Source organism: Sminthopsis crassicaudata, chromosome 5 (assembly GCF_048593235.1).
Source record: "Sminthopsis crassicaudata isolate SCR6 chromosome 5, ASM4859323v1, whole genome shotgun sequence".
In the NCBI taxonomy this organism is placed as follows: domain Eukaryota; kingdom Metazoa; phylum Chordata; class Mammalia; order Dasyuromorphia; family Dasyuridae; genus Sminthopsis; species Sminthopsis crassicaudata.
This window is the reverse complement of record NC_133621.1, coordinates 263054719-263067619: the sequence shown is the minus strand read 5'-3', so window position 1 is coordinate 263067619 and position 12901 is coordinate 263054719. Positions and strand designations below refer to the sequence as shown.

Here is a 12901-nt window from a genome sequence, read left to right as displayed (position 1 = left end):
ATGGAATAGAGAAATAATACCAATAACATTGGAAGATCAGAATAAGGCATCAATAAGATAATGATACTAATTCATGACTAACATTTATATAGTACTCTATAGTTTTCAGGTTTTATTATGTTGACTGATGCTTACAGCAGCTCTAATAGATATAATTTTTCACAGTTTACAAATGAGGAAATTGGGGCTGACAGGATGAATGCCTTGACTGAAATAAGATAACTATTAAGTGTTTTAGATTGAATTTAAATTCAGATTTTCCTGATTCCAAATTCAACACTCAGTTCCTATAACAACTCTTGTTTGAACTTTTTAGAATGATTTAACTGATGAGAAAATAGAAGCAATAAAAATGCTGATTGTTCATCCTTTGTTTTCAAATAGTACCAATGCCATCATGTGTGATGTCTTTACTTATGCATGAATTGGATTTATGTTTATGCTTTTTACAAAATTGCAAAGTAGTGCAAGGTCATGCAACTCTAAAATAGGAAAAATGTGGTTTATTAAGGTAAAAACATATCTATTTGGTAAGATTTTGTAAAAAAGAAAAAATGATATTGGTAGGGATCAACGCCATTACTAGGCACAGTTTTATCAAGTATGGGCAAGAGAGGGAGATAGCATCAATGGTAGTATAAAACACAGTCCAAATACAATTACTGTCCATGAAGAAGACTGACACATTCTCCAAAGAGACTTGTATGATTTCCCCTTTGTCATGTTGGAAGAAGAGGTAGGACCCTTATAGAGAGTTACCAAAGTGAAGTGATACTTTGAATGGATCCAGGAATAAGTGTAGTGTTACTCTGTTTGGGGAAGGACAAGAAGAAAAAGGAAATTAGGGCTTGTGGTCTCTGGGAGGTTTAAAGGGAGTAATCTCTAAACCATTACTGAAAGAAGATATTGGTGGAGAAAAAGTGCATATTGAAATCTTCAGGAAAACTTGGACAGATCCACCTTAATTATAGTTCTATTGTAGATTTATCCAAGAAATTTGAATAAAAGGGATAGAAAGAAGCTAAGTTCCTTAAAATTACAACAGAAACATGCCATTTCTAAAGTTACAATGGATAGAGCACTGAACTTGAAATGGGAAAACTGAATTTAAATGACATCTGAGATGCTTGTGTGGCTGTGTGATCTTGGGCAAATTAATTATCCTTGATTTGTCTGTTTCCTTAACTGTAAAATGGGGATAAAAGTAGCACTTACATAGTGTTATTACAGTATTGTTATAGGACCAAATTATAGGATTGTTATTATATAGGACCAAATGAAATAATATTTATAAATGTCTTAGCACAGGTCCTGTCACATAGTAGATGCTAGGTATCAAGACGGAAAAATAACAAAATAAATACTGAAATGTACTATATCACTACATAATGCTTAGAACATAACCAGAAAATATAGAACACTTTAAAATTCAAAATTAAATGAAATTTTGATAAGTGATAATAAAATTTTTAAAATACCATGAATTAGAGATTCAGCTAACCTACCAGGATCAAGAGAAGCAGAAAAAGAACCCATACAAAATTTCCTAGGATACATGTCCTTAAATGGATAAGTGGACTATTAAATCAGGCTAAGTAAAAACTTTTAGTACTAAGAAAATCACAAAGTCAAATAAGGCCATGAAAATTATAATTATAATAACATAATAAGAGAAAATTGAGTTTTTAAATTAGGGGGAATGAAGAATGAGATAAAATAATGAAGGTGATCAGTCAATCAAGTACATTGACATAGCATTTACTATCTAATGGGTAATATATTAAGGAGTAAGCATACAATTGCAAAAGTCAGACAATCCATGGCTTAAAGGACCTTCAGTTTCTCATAAGCACAATAAGGAATGCAATAGAAATTCTGAAAAATTCCCTAAAAGCAAGAAACAATAGGCTCAAAGTAACAGAAAACAGAATTTCACATGATTCAAAGCAACTACAAAATATAACAACAAAACCTGATTTATTGCACTATAAGGAAACATAGAGAGCCATATAATAGACCTAGAAGAAATAATCACTGCCAACTCAGGAAACTTAAAAATAATAGCTGATGGGGGCAGTTAAGTGGCACAGAGGATGGAGCAGCAGCCCTGAAGTCAGGATGTTCTGAGTTCAAATTTGATTTCCGACACATCTAAGCTCTGTGACCATGGGCAAGTCACTTAACCCCAATTACCTCAGTTAAAAAAAAAAAAATATATATATATATATATATATATATGTGTGTGTATATATATATATATATATGTGTGTGTGTGTATATATATATATATATATCTTATAATAATTCAAAACATCTACAACATTGTATTATAAGAAACTATCCAAGGAAAATCTTCCAAAACTGGCAAAAATATCTGATGAAATATGAATAGAATTTAGAAGTACTCCACAGCTTAACATGCCTAAGCATATCATAAGCATATTTAAGGGCATCACAATAAGAAAGAAATACTAGAAATTTCCAGAAACTCAAGAAATGACTTAACAAGGAGTTGTAATTAGAAATAAAGTGAAGTTTTTCAAGGACAAAAATATGTCACAGAAACTAAAATACAGTATAAACATAGTTAAGAAGCATGGACTGTGCAATCAGAATTATCAACCCAACAAAAACTTAACCTGTCTTTTGAAGACAGGAGTTGAATATTTAAGAAGAAAGAAGGATCTGAAAAGTTCACAGAGAAAATTCATTTCAAAGAAGTATTTTAACAATAAATTAACCTCTTAACAAAACAGAAACATACATTAAAAAGAATAGATAAAATATTTGCTGATGACATGAAATATCTGAAATTTTGTTTTGGCTTAAATCACCATATATATATATATATATATATATATATATATATATATATATATATATATATATATATATATATATATATATACATATATATATATAGGGAGGAAGGGAGAGAGGGAGGGAATAAGGAAGGGGAAACACAGTTAATCTATAGAGAACTAAATTCTTTTTAAAAAAAAAAAGTTCATGGATAGGATTTTGAGGGTCCATGAACTTGGATGGAAACAAACTCATTATTTTCACTAAATTAACGGAAACTAAATGTTTAACTTACCTCCAACTGAAATTTATCTTGTCCTTTTTTATTATTGTTATTAATACTATTAATAAATAGAGCTTGTAGGCTTCATTATACTGTCAATGTATTTTACACAAAATATTTAAGAATTCTTATCTAAGTAAATTCAGAAATAAGGTCTAGTCTAATATTTTTATGTTATGGAATTTAAATGAAAAATTATTAAAAGATATGAAAGGATCAGTCTCAAATGGTTACCTCTAATAGTTGCACAACAAAATTTGTTAGAAAAAAATCACAGAAGAAATGGACTTTTAAAATAGGAGATTTTAACATACAAATATGAAAATGCTCATAGATTTTGTAGCTGAAAGGTATATTTGAGCACTTCTCTCTCTCTTTTTCAACAGGTAGTGGAGAACCAGAAAAGCTGTTACTTTTTTTTTAAGTATTTTCCCCCAATTATACAATTTTTACATTCATTGTTACAAGATTTTGAGTTCCAAAGTTTTCTCCCTTTTCCCTATCTCTTTCCTCTTCCTAAATTGGTAAGGAAATTTGATATAGGTTAATGTGATATTAACATAATTTTTTCATGTTAATCACAATTGTGAAAAAGAAAAAGATCAAAAGAAAAAAAGGTACAAAAAAAAGAATAAAATGAGGAGGGAAACAGTCTTTGATATGCATTCAGAGTCTACTAGTTCTTCATCTAGATATGGATTACATTTTCCTTTGTAGGTGCTAGTCTTAAATTATTATGTTGCTGGGAAGAGTTAAGTCATTCATAGTTGATCATCACAATGTTTCCTTTTATACAATGTTTTCCTGGTTCTGCTCATTTCATTTTGCATCAGTTTGTACAAGTCTTTCTATGTTTTCATCATTATTCCATTACATTTATAAACCACAGCTTGTCCATCCATTCCCCAAATGAATGAATCCCCTCAATTTCCAATTATTCACCACCACAAAAATTCTGCAATAAATATGTTTGCATATGTGTGTCTTTTTTGTGCCTTCCCAGGTAATCATACCTGCTTAGTCTGTGCATAGTTTTTAGGAATCCGGGTCATCTTGATCTGGCATTAAACCCCCATTACAGTCAGCCCACTGACTGGTGGAAACTGAGATGTTTTGGGAATAGATATGTTGATATGGATGGGAACAGGTATGCAGGATTGATATGATAAACAAGCTGGATTGGAGGAGAGACCATTTATCTGAAAATATTAAAGTTTCTCCTTGAACTCTAAATTCACATAGTCACTTTATATCTGGACTGATTTATCTATTTTTTGTTTTTCTTTCTTTTTTTTTTTTTTTTTTTTTTTTTTTTTTTTTTAGCAACTTTATGACTAGAGAGGTTAAAAGAGAATGCTTTGCTTAATTTCATGGTCTCCATGAGAGCTAATATATCTGCCCTGTCATTGGCATTCCACATTTTCCCCTTTTTGGTGATTTCTTTTGGATACAGACATAGTAGTAGTATTACTGGATCAAAGAATATGCAAAGTTTGGTTACTTTTTGGGTATAATTGCAAATTGCTCTCCAGAATGGTTGGATCAATTCATAACTCTAGCGTCAATACATCAGTGTCTCAATTTTTCCACATCTTTTATAACATTTGTCATTTTTTCTTTTTTGCCAGATTAACCAATTTGATAGGGTGTGGTATAGTACCTAAAAGTTGTTTTAATTTGCATTTCTCTGATTAAAAGTGATTTTGAGCACTTATTCATATGCCTATAGGTAGATTTAATTTGTTCACTTAAAAATTGCCTGTTCTGCAGAAAAAGCATTTGATAAAATCCAACATCCATTCCTACTAAAAACGCTTGAGAGTATAGGAATAAATGGACTATTCCTTAAAATAATAAGGAGCATATATTTAAAACCTTCAGTAAACATCATATGTAATGGTGATAAACTAGAACCTTTCCCTGTAAGATCAGGAGTGAAACAAGGTTGCCCACTATCACCATTACTATTCAATACTAGAAACTCTAGCCTTGGCAATAAGAGCCGAGAAAGAGATTCAAGGAATTAGAGTAGGAAATGAAGAAATCAAATTGTCACTTTTCGCAGATGACATGATGGTATACTTAGAGAACCCCAAAGACTCTGCTAAAAAGCTATTAGAAATAATTCAGAATTTTAGCAAAGTCGCAGGATACAAAATAAATCCACATAAGTCCTCAGGATTTTTATACATTACCAACACAATCCAACAGCAAGAGATACAAAGAGAAATTCCATTCAAAATAACAGTCGAAAGTATAAAATATTTGGGAATATATCTACCAAAGGAAAGTCAGGAATTATATGAGCAAAATTGCAAAACACTTGCCACAAAAATAAAGTCAGATTTAAATAATTGGAAAGACATTCAGTGTTCTTGGATAGGCCGAGCGAATATAATAAAGATGACAATACTCCCCAAACTAATCTATTTATTTAATGCTATACCAATCAGACTCCCAAGAAACTATTTTAATGACCTAGAAAAAATAACAACAAAATTCATATGGAAGAATAAAAGGTCGAGAATTGCAAGGGAACTAATGAAAAAAAAAGTCAGAGGTAGGTGGTCTAAGTGTACCTGATTTAAAGCTATATTATAAAGCAACAGTCACCAAAACCATTTGGTATTGGCTAAGAAATAGACTAGTTGATCAGTGGCATAGGTTAGGTTCACTGGGCAAGATAGTGAATAAAAATAGCAATCTAATCTTTGACAAACCCAAAGATCCCAAATTTTGGGATAAGAATTCATTATTTGACAAAAACTGCTGGGAAAACTGGAAATTAGTATGGCAGAAACTAGGCATGGACCCACATTTAACACCACATACTTAGATTAGGTCAAATGGGTCCAAAATTTAGGCATAAAGAACGAAATCATAAATAAATTGGAGGAACATGGGATGGTTTACCTCTCAGACTTGTGGAGGAGGAAGGAGTTTCTGTCCAAGGGAGAACTAGAGACCATTATTGATCACAAAATAGAACATTTTGATTACACCAAATTAAAAAGTTTCTGCACAAACAAAACTAATGCAAACAAGATTAGAAGGGAAGTAACAAATTGGGAAAAAATTTTTACAGTTAAAGGTTCTGATAAAGGCCTCATCTCCAAAATATACAGAGAATTGACTTTAATTTATAAGAAATCAAGCCATTCTCCAATTGATAAATGGTCAAAGGATATGAACAGACAATTTTCAGATGATGAAACTAAAACTATTTCCACTCTTATGAAAGAGTGTTCCAAATCACTATTGATCAGAGAAATGCAAATTAAGACAACTCTGAGGTATCATTACACACCTGTCAGATTGGGTAAGATGACAGGAACAAATAACGATGAATGTTGGAGGGGCTGTGGGAAAACTGGGACACTGATGCATTGTTGGTGGAGTTGTGAAAGAATCCAACCATTCTGGAGAGCAATCTGGAATTATGCCCAAAAAGTTATCAAAATGTGCATACCCTTTGACCCAGCCATACTACTACTGGGCTTATACCCCAAGGAACTACTAAAGAAGGGAAAGGGACCTGTATGTGCCAAAATGTTTGTGGCAGCCCTTTTCATAATGGCTAGAAGCTGGAAGATGAATGGATGTCCATCAATTGGAGAATGGTTGGGTAAACTATGGTATATGAATGTTATGGAATATTATTGTTCTATAAGAAATGACCAACAGGAGAAATACAAAGAGGCTTGGAGAGACTTACATCAACTGATGCTGAGTGAAACGAGCAGAACCAGAAGATCATTATACACTTCAGCAATGATACTGTACGAGAATGTATGCTGATGGAAGTGGATTTCTTCAACATAGAGAAGAGCTAATCCAATTCCAATTGATTAATGATGGACAGAACCAGCTACATCCAGAAAAGGAACACTGGGAAATGAATGTAAACTGTTATTTTTACCTTTTGAATCCAATTCTTCCTGTGCAACAAAAAATTCGGTTCTACACACATATGTTGTATCTAGAATATACTGTAATATATTTAACATATATAAGACTGCTTGCCATCTGGGGTAGGGGGTTGGGGGAGGAAGGGAAAAAATCTGAATAGAAGTAAGTGCAAGGGATAATGTTGTAAAAAATTACCCATGCATATGTACTGTCAAAAAATGTTATAATTATAAAATAAAATAAAAATTAAAAAAAAAATTGCCTGTTCATAGAGGATAGTCTATCTCTCAGACCTGTGGAGGAGGAAGGAATTTATGACCAAAGGAGAACTAGAAATCATTATTGATCACAAAATAGAAGATTATTACATCAAATTTAAAAAGTTTTTGTACAAACAAAACAAATGCAAACAAAATTAGAAGGGAAGTAACAAATTGGGAAAATATTTTTACAATTAAAGGTTCTAATAAAGGCCTCATTTCCAAAATATATAGAGAACTAACTCTAATTTGTAAGAAATCAAACCATTCTCCAATTGATAAATGGTCAAAGGATATGAACAATTTTCAGATGATGAAATTGAAACTATATCCACTCATATGAAAGTGTTGCAAATCACTACTGATTAGAGAAATGCAAATTAAGACAACTCTGAGATACCACTACACACCTGTCAGATTGGCTAAGATGACAGGAAAAGATAATAATGAATGTTGGAGAGGATGTGGGAAAACTGGGACACTGATGCATTGTTGGTGGAGATGCGAAAGAATCTAGCCATTCTGGAGAGCAATTTGGAACCATGCCCAAAAATTTATCAAACTATGCATACCCTTTGATCCAGCAGTGCTACTACTGGGCTTATTTCCCAAAGAAATACTAAAGAAGGGAAAGGGACCTGTATGTGCCAAAATGTTTGTGGTAGCTCTTTTTGTAGTGGCTAGAAACTGGAAAATGAATGGATGCCCATCAATTGGAGAATGGTTAGGTAAGTTATGGTATATGAACATTATGGAATATTATTGCTCTGTAAGAAATGACCAGCAGGATGAATTCAGAAAGGTTTGGAGAGACTTACAACAACTGATGCTGAGTGAAATGAACAGAACCAGGAGATCACTATACACTTCAACAATAATATTGTATGAAGACATATTCTGATTGAAGTGGATATCTTCAATACAAAGAATACATTTCACTTCCAGTTGATCAATGATGGACAGAAACAATTACACCCAAAGAAGGAACACTGGGAATTGAATGTAAACTGTTTGCACTACGGTCTTTCTACCTAGGTTACTTATACCTTCGGAATCCAATTCTTACCATGAAACAAGAAAATTGGGTTTACACACATATATTGTATCTAGGTTATACTGAAACATATTTTATATGTATGGGATTGTCTGTCAATTAGGGGAGGGAGTAGAGAGAGGGAGGGGAAAATTTGGAAAAATGAATACAAGGGATAATGTTGTAAAAAAATTACTCATTCATATGTACTGTCAAAAAATTATAATTATAAAATTAATTTTTAAAATTGCCTGTTCATAACCTTTGACCATTTTGTCAACTGAAAAATTGCTTGTATTCTTATAAATGTGATTCAGTTCTCTATATATTTGAGAACTGAGATGTTTATGAGAGATATTTGCTGTTAAGATTCTCCCCAATTTTCTGTTTTCATTCTAATCTTGGTTGCATTGGTTTTGTTGGTGCAAAAGTTTTTTTTTTCTTTAATATAATCAAAATTTTCTATTTTACATTTTTCAATCTTCTGTATCTTTTGTTTGGTCATGAATCTGTAACTCACTGAACTTTTCTTTTAAGAATTTGGATACGATACCACTTGGTGCATATCCATTAAGTAATGATATTATTTCATTGTCTATGGTACCTTTTAGAAAGATGTAGTTTCTTTCCTTTTCTATTTTGATTAGGTCTGTTTCTGCTTTTTTGGGATCTGAAGTAAGAATGTTACCTCTGCTATTTTTCCCCTCCAGCTAGAGAGCATCTATTCTGTTCCAGCCTCTTCTTTTTACTCTATGAGTGTCTTTCTGCTTCAAGTATGTTTCTTGTAAACAACATATTGGAGGATTTTGGTTTTTGATCCAGTTTGATAAACACTTCCGTATTATAGAAGATTTCATTCCATTCACATTCACAGTTATGATTCTTAACTCTGTATTTCCTTCCATCCTATTTTTTCTCTTAATTTTCTTATCTCTCCTTTTACCCTTTCCTTCATCGCCAGTATTTTGTTTCTGTCTACTGCCTCCCCTAGTCTATCCTTTCTTCTGTCACTCCCTACCCCACCTTATTTGGATTTCTCTCCTATTTTCTTGTTGGGTAGGATCTATTTTATATTATATACTAATTATATAAACATATACAATTATATACTAGTTATATATATTATTCCCTTTTTGAATCATACTAATGAGAGTCAGCTTCAAACAATACTCACCACCTACCCTCTTATCTTCCTCTTCATTGTAATAGATTTTTCATGTCTCTTCATGGGAAATAGTTTCCTCATTCTACCTCTCTATTTTTTTCTATACCAAGCATACTACTCTATCTCATCCCTTAATTATTTTTGTTTACACACACACACACACATACACACACATACACACACACACAAACTATAGTGTGTGTCTATATATGGTAGTTATATATACCAATCTTCCATCTGCACTATTAGCGCTACATTTAAAAAAATAATAATTAAAAATATCATCTTCCCACAAAGGGATATAAACAGCTCTGCTTCATTGAATTCCTTATGTTTTCTTCTCTCTTAACCCTTTCTTTGGCTTCTTTGCATCTTGATTTTGGAGAAGAAATTTTTAATTTGGTCCTAATTTTCTCTTTATGAAAACTTGAAATCCTTCTATTTCATTGAATGACTATTTCCCCCCTTGAAATATATGCTAAATTTTCCTGGCTAGATGATATTTGGTTATAGCCTTAACACCTTTGATTTCCAGAATATTGTGTCTCATGATCTCTGATCTTTTCATGTTGCAGTTGCCAAGTCATGAGTAAATCCTGATTGTGGCTCCTCTATATTTAAATTGTTTCTTTCTAGTCACTAGCAGTTTGGTTTTTTTTCCCTTGACTTGACAGTTCTATAATTTGGCTATTATGTTCCTTGGATTTTTTAACTTTTGGATCTCTTTGATGAAGTGATTGCTGGTTTGTTTCAGTACTTATTTTGCCCTTTAATTCCAGAATATCAGGCCAGTTTCCCTTGATAATTACTAGAAAGATGCTGTCCACTGCCTCTTTTTGACTATGACTTTCAGGTAATCCATTGATTCTGATATTGTCTCACTCTTGGATCTATTTTCCATTTTTTAAAATTTTTTTGTTCTTTTTTTAATGAGGTATTTTAGAATATTTTCTTCCCTTTTTTCCATTCTTTTAGATTTGATTGATTCTTTATGACATAGAATTATTACCTTCCACTAGCCCAATTCTATCTTTAAGGAGTTGTTTTCTTCAAATAGCTTTTGTACTTTCTTTTCCATTAGGCCAATTATATTTTTTAAGAAGTTTTTTTATTTTTTTTCCCAAGCTGTCGTCTCTTTTTTTCATAATTTTCTGGCATCACTCATTTATTTTCCCAGTTTTTCTTCTATCTCTCTTATATAAGTTTCAGACTGCTTTTTTGAGCTCTCCAATGTTTTTTCTAGGCTTGAGACATTTCCCATTTTTCTTTGGGTTTTGCTTATAAATGTCTTAATATTAATTATCATTCTTTTCTGAGTTTGCTTTTTGATCTTCCCTGTTGCTGTAATAACTTTCTGTGATCAGATTCTTTTATTGTTATTATTTTGCACATCTGTTTTTGGACTTTTTTTTTCATTTTTTAAAATATAAGGTTTTCTCCGGGGGTAGAAGAGCCACTGTCACAGCCTTCTTGTGCCAGAGGCTGCAAACCCAGCTGTTTATCTGATGCTGCAATGATGTTCTCCTGAGATCCATAGGGTACTCTTGTGTCTATTGCTGCACTGAATGAGAATGGTGGGGCTGATTGCTGCTGCTGGAGGCTGTAAGAATATGGAAGCTTATCTTGTGCTGAGACAGAATCCTAATGCAGATGGTCAGTGAGTGTTTCTGGTTTCCCCAGCACTGCACTATAGCACATGGTGGTGCTGATAAGTCTCTTAATTCCTCAGGGCCCTAGGCATATGAGTTGCAGAAATGTTGTGAATCTCCATTAAGGGAAGAACCTTCCTCTTTTTTCACTTGTAATGATGAAGGGAAAATGCCATCACCTGGTAGCCTCCTATTTTCACTAATTATTCTTGCTATGTGCTAAGGTCAGTTGTTTCTCCCTTTGGAAAAAAAGAAGCATAAATACCGTAATTTTATGACCGTAAATTTAGTGCTTTAGGGAAGATCCATAGTCACCTCATCCTTAGTCATAAGTTTGATAACAAATTTTTGGCAGTGATGTTCAAACTTTTCCAACATAATGATTTGGAAAAATTGCTATTAATTTGGAGTCAGAGGACCTGTGTTCAAATTGTACTTCTAATTCATTCTTCCTTAAGGACCTTGGATATGTCACAACTTTCCTCTGACTTAAGAGTCTCCGTCCCCATCAGTTGTCAATAGGAATTTATTAAAAAGAAAAAGCTTGAGAATTAGTATGTTGGTGAATTAATTGATGAAGATGAATGTATGGAAAAAATCAAGTATGCACTTGTACATATTTCTACATGCTTATTATTGATAAGGACTGAATAATTGATGGGATTCCTTATTTCCAGTGTAAGAATTACAACTGTCAGTCAAATTGTGAGATTTTGAAATGTACAGTAAATTGAGAGTTATGTAGTATTTGCTGTATATGATATTCCTGCAGGAACAGAACTGAGTTTAAATTACAGCATCTGATAGTCTCTAAAATTATGAGATTAAGACTAAATGATTTCTCCTTTCCAGCTCCCTCCAGCTCTAGATATATGAATTTATCAAAAACTATCTTATTATGCCACAATAGTATACTCAGTATTATGGAAGATAAACATCATATATAGAGATTTGACTTCAAAGTCAATACGTTGTGTTCAAGTCCCACTTAAGTCACATATTGGTTGTGTGAAACAAGGAATTATCACTTAGTGACTTAGAAAATTTTGTGACATAGCAAATAAAGTACTATATTCAAAATGAGGAAGACCAGAATTCAAATCTGACTTCAGCTATTTACTATCTGTATGGCCAGGGACCAAGTGCTTATTATCTTCCCGATTACCTTTCTCATCTGTAAAATGTATATATTAATTCATAAGATTTTTGTGAGGATCAAATGAGATAACATGTATCAAATGAGATAACATATGAAATAATGTAATTTGCATTACCTAGAGTGCTATATAAATGCTATTAGTATTAAAAGCTGCCAACTTCAATTTGTAAAAGGATAGCATCTAGATAGCAATGAAATCGCAAGGTGAATCTCTAGCCCTATCTGTACTGTAAGGAAGGAGAGGGAATGTTCCCCAAGGAAATAATGAGATTACTCTGAATATACTTCTCACTGCAATAAAGTTCAGGAAGAGAAATAAACTATTACAGACTAGCTAGGTGGAGGAAAAATTCAGCTTTGCAACCTACATTCACCTTTCCAGGAGATGACTCTTATCTTTAAGCAGACTCTGTAAATCAAAGTCTTTGTGTGTTAGACTCTGTGACTTAAGCGCAATAAATGCCTTTTTAGTAGACTTTCCCTGAGCTGAGAGTCTTTTGAGGTAGGTGGGGATAATCTAATAGCTGACACTAAATGTGATTCACGCAGGTGCTTTGTCCATTAGGATGAATGGTAAATGGCAGGTTGCTGCCCTCAATTTTACAGAAGCCTTAATTAGAATTAGCCTAGAAATGAAGGAG

General features: G+C 32.6%; 1 protein-coding gene across 6 annotated transcripts in view; it reads left to right on the top strand.

Annotated features, from left to right (window-relative positions):
* The window catches only part of MGAT4C (MGAT4 family member C), a 1099619-nt gene that overhangs the window by 954725 nt on the left and 131993 nt on the right, over window positions 1-12901 (top strand). The gene's annotated exons all lie outside the window — the stretch shown is intronic.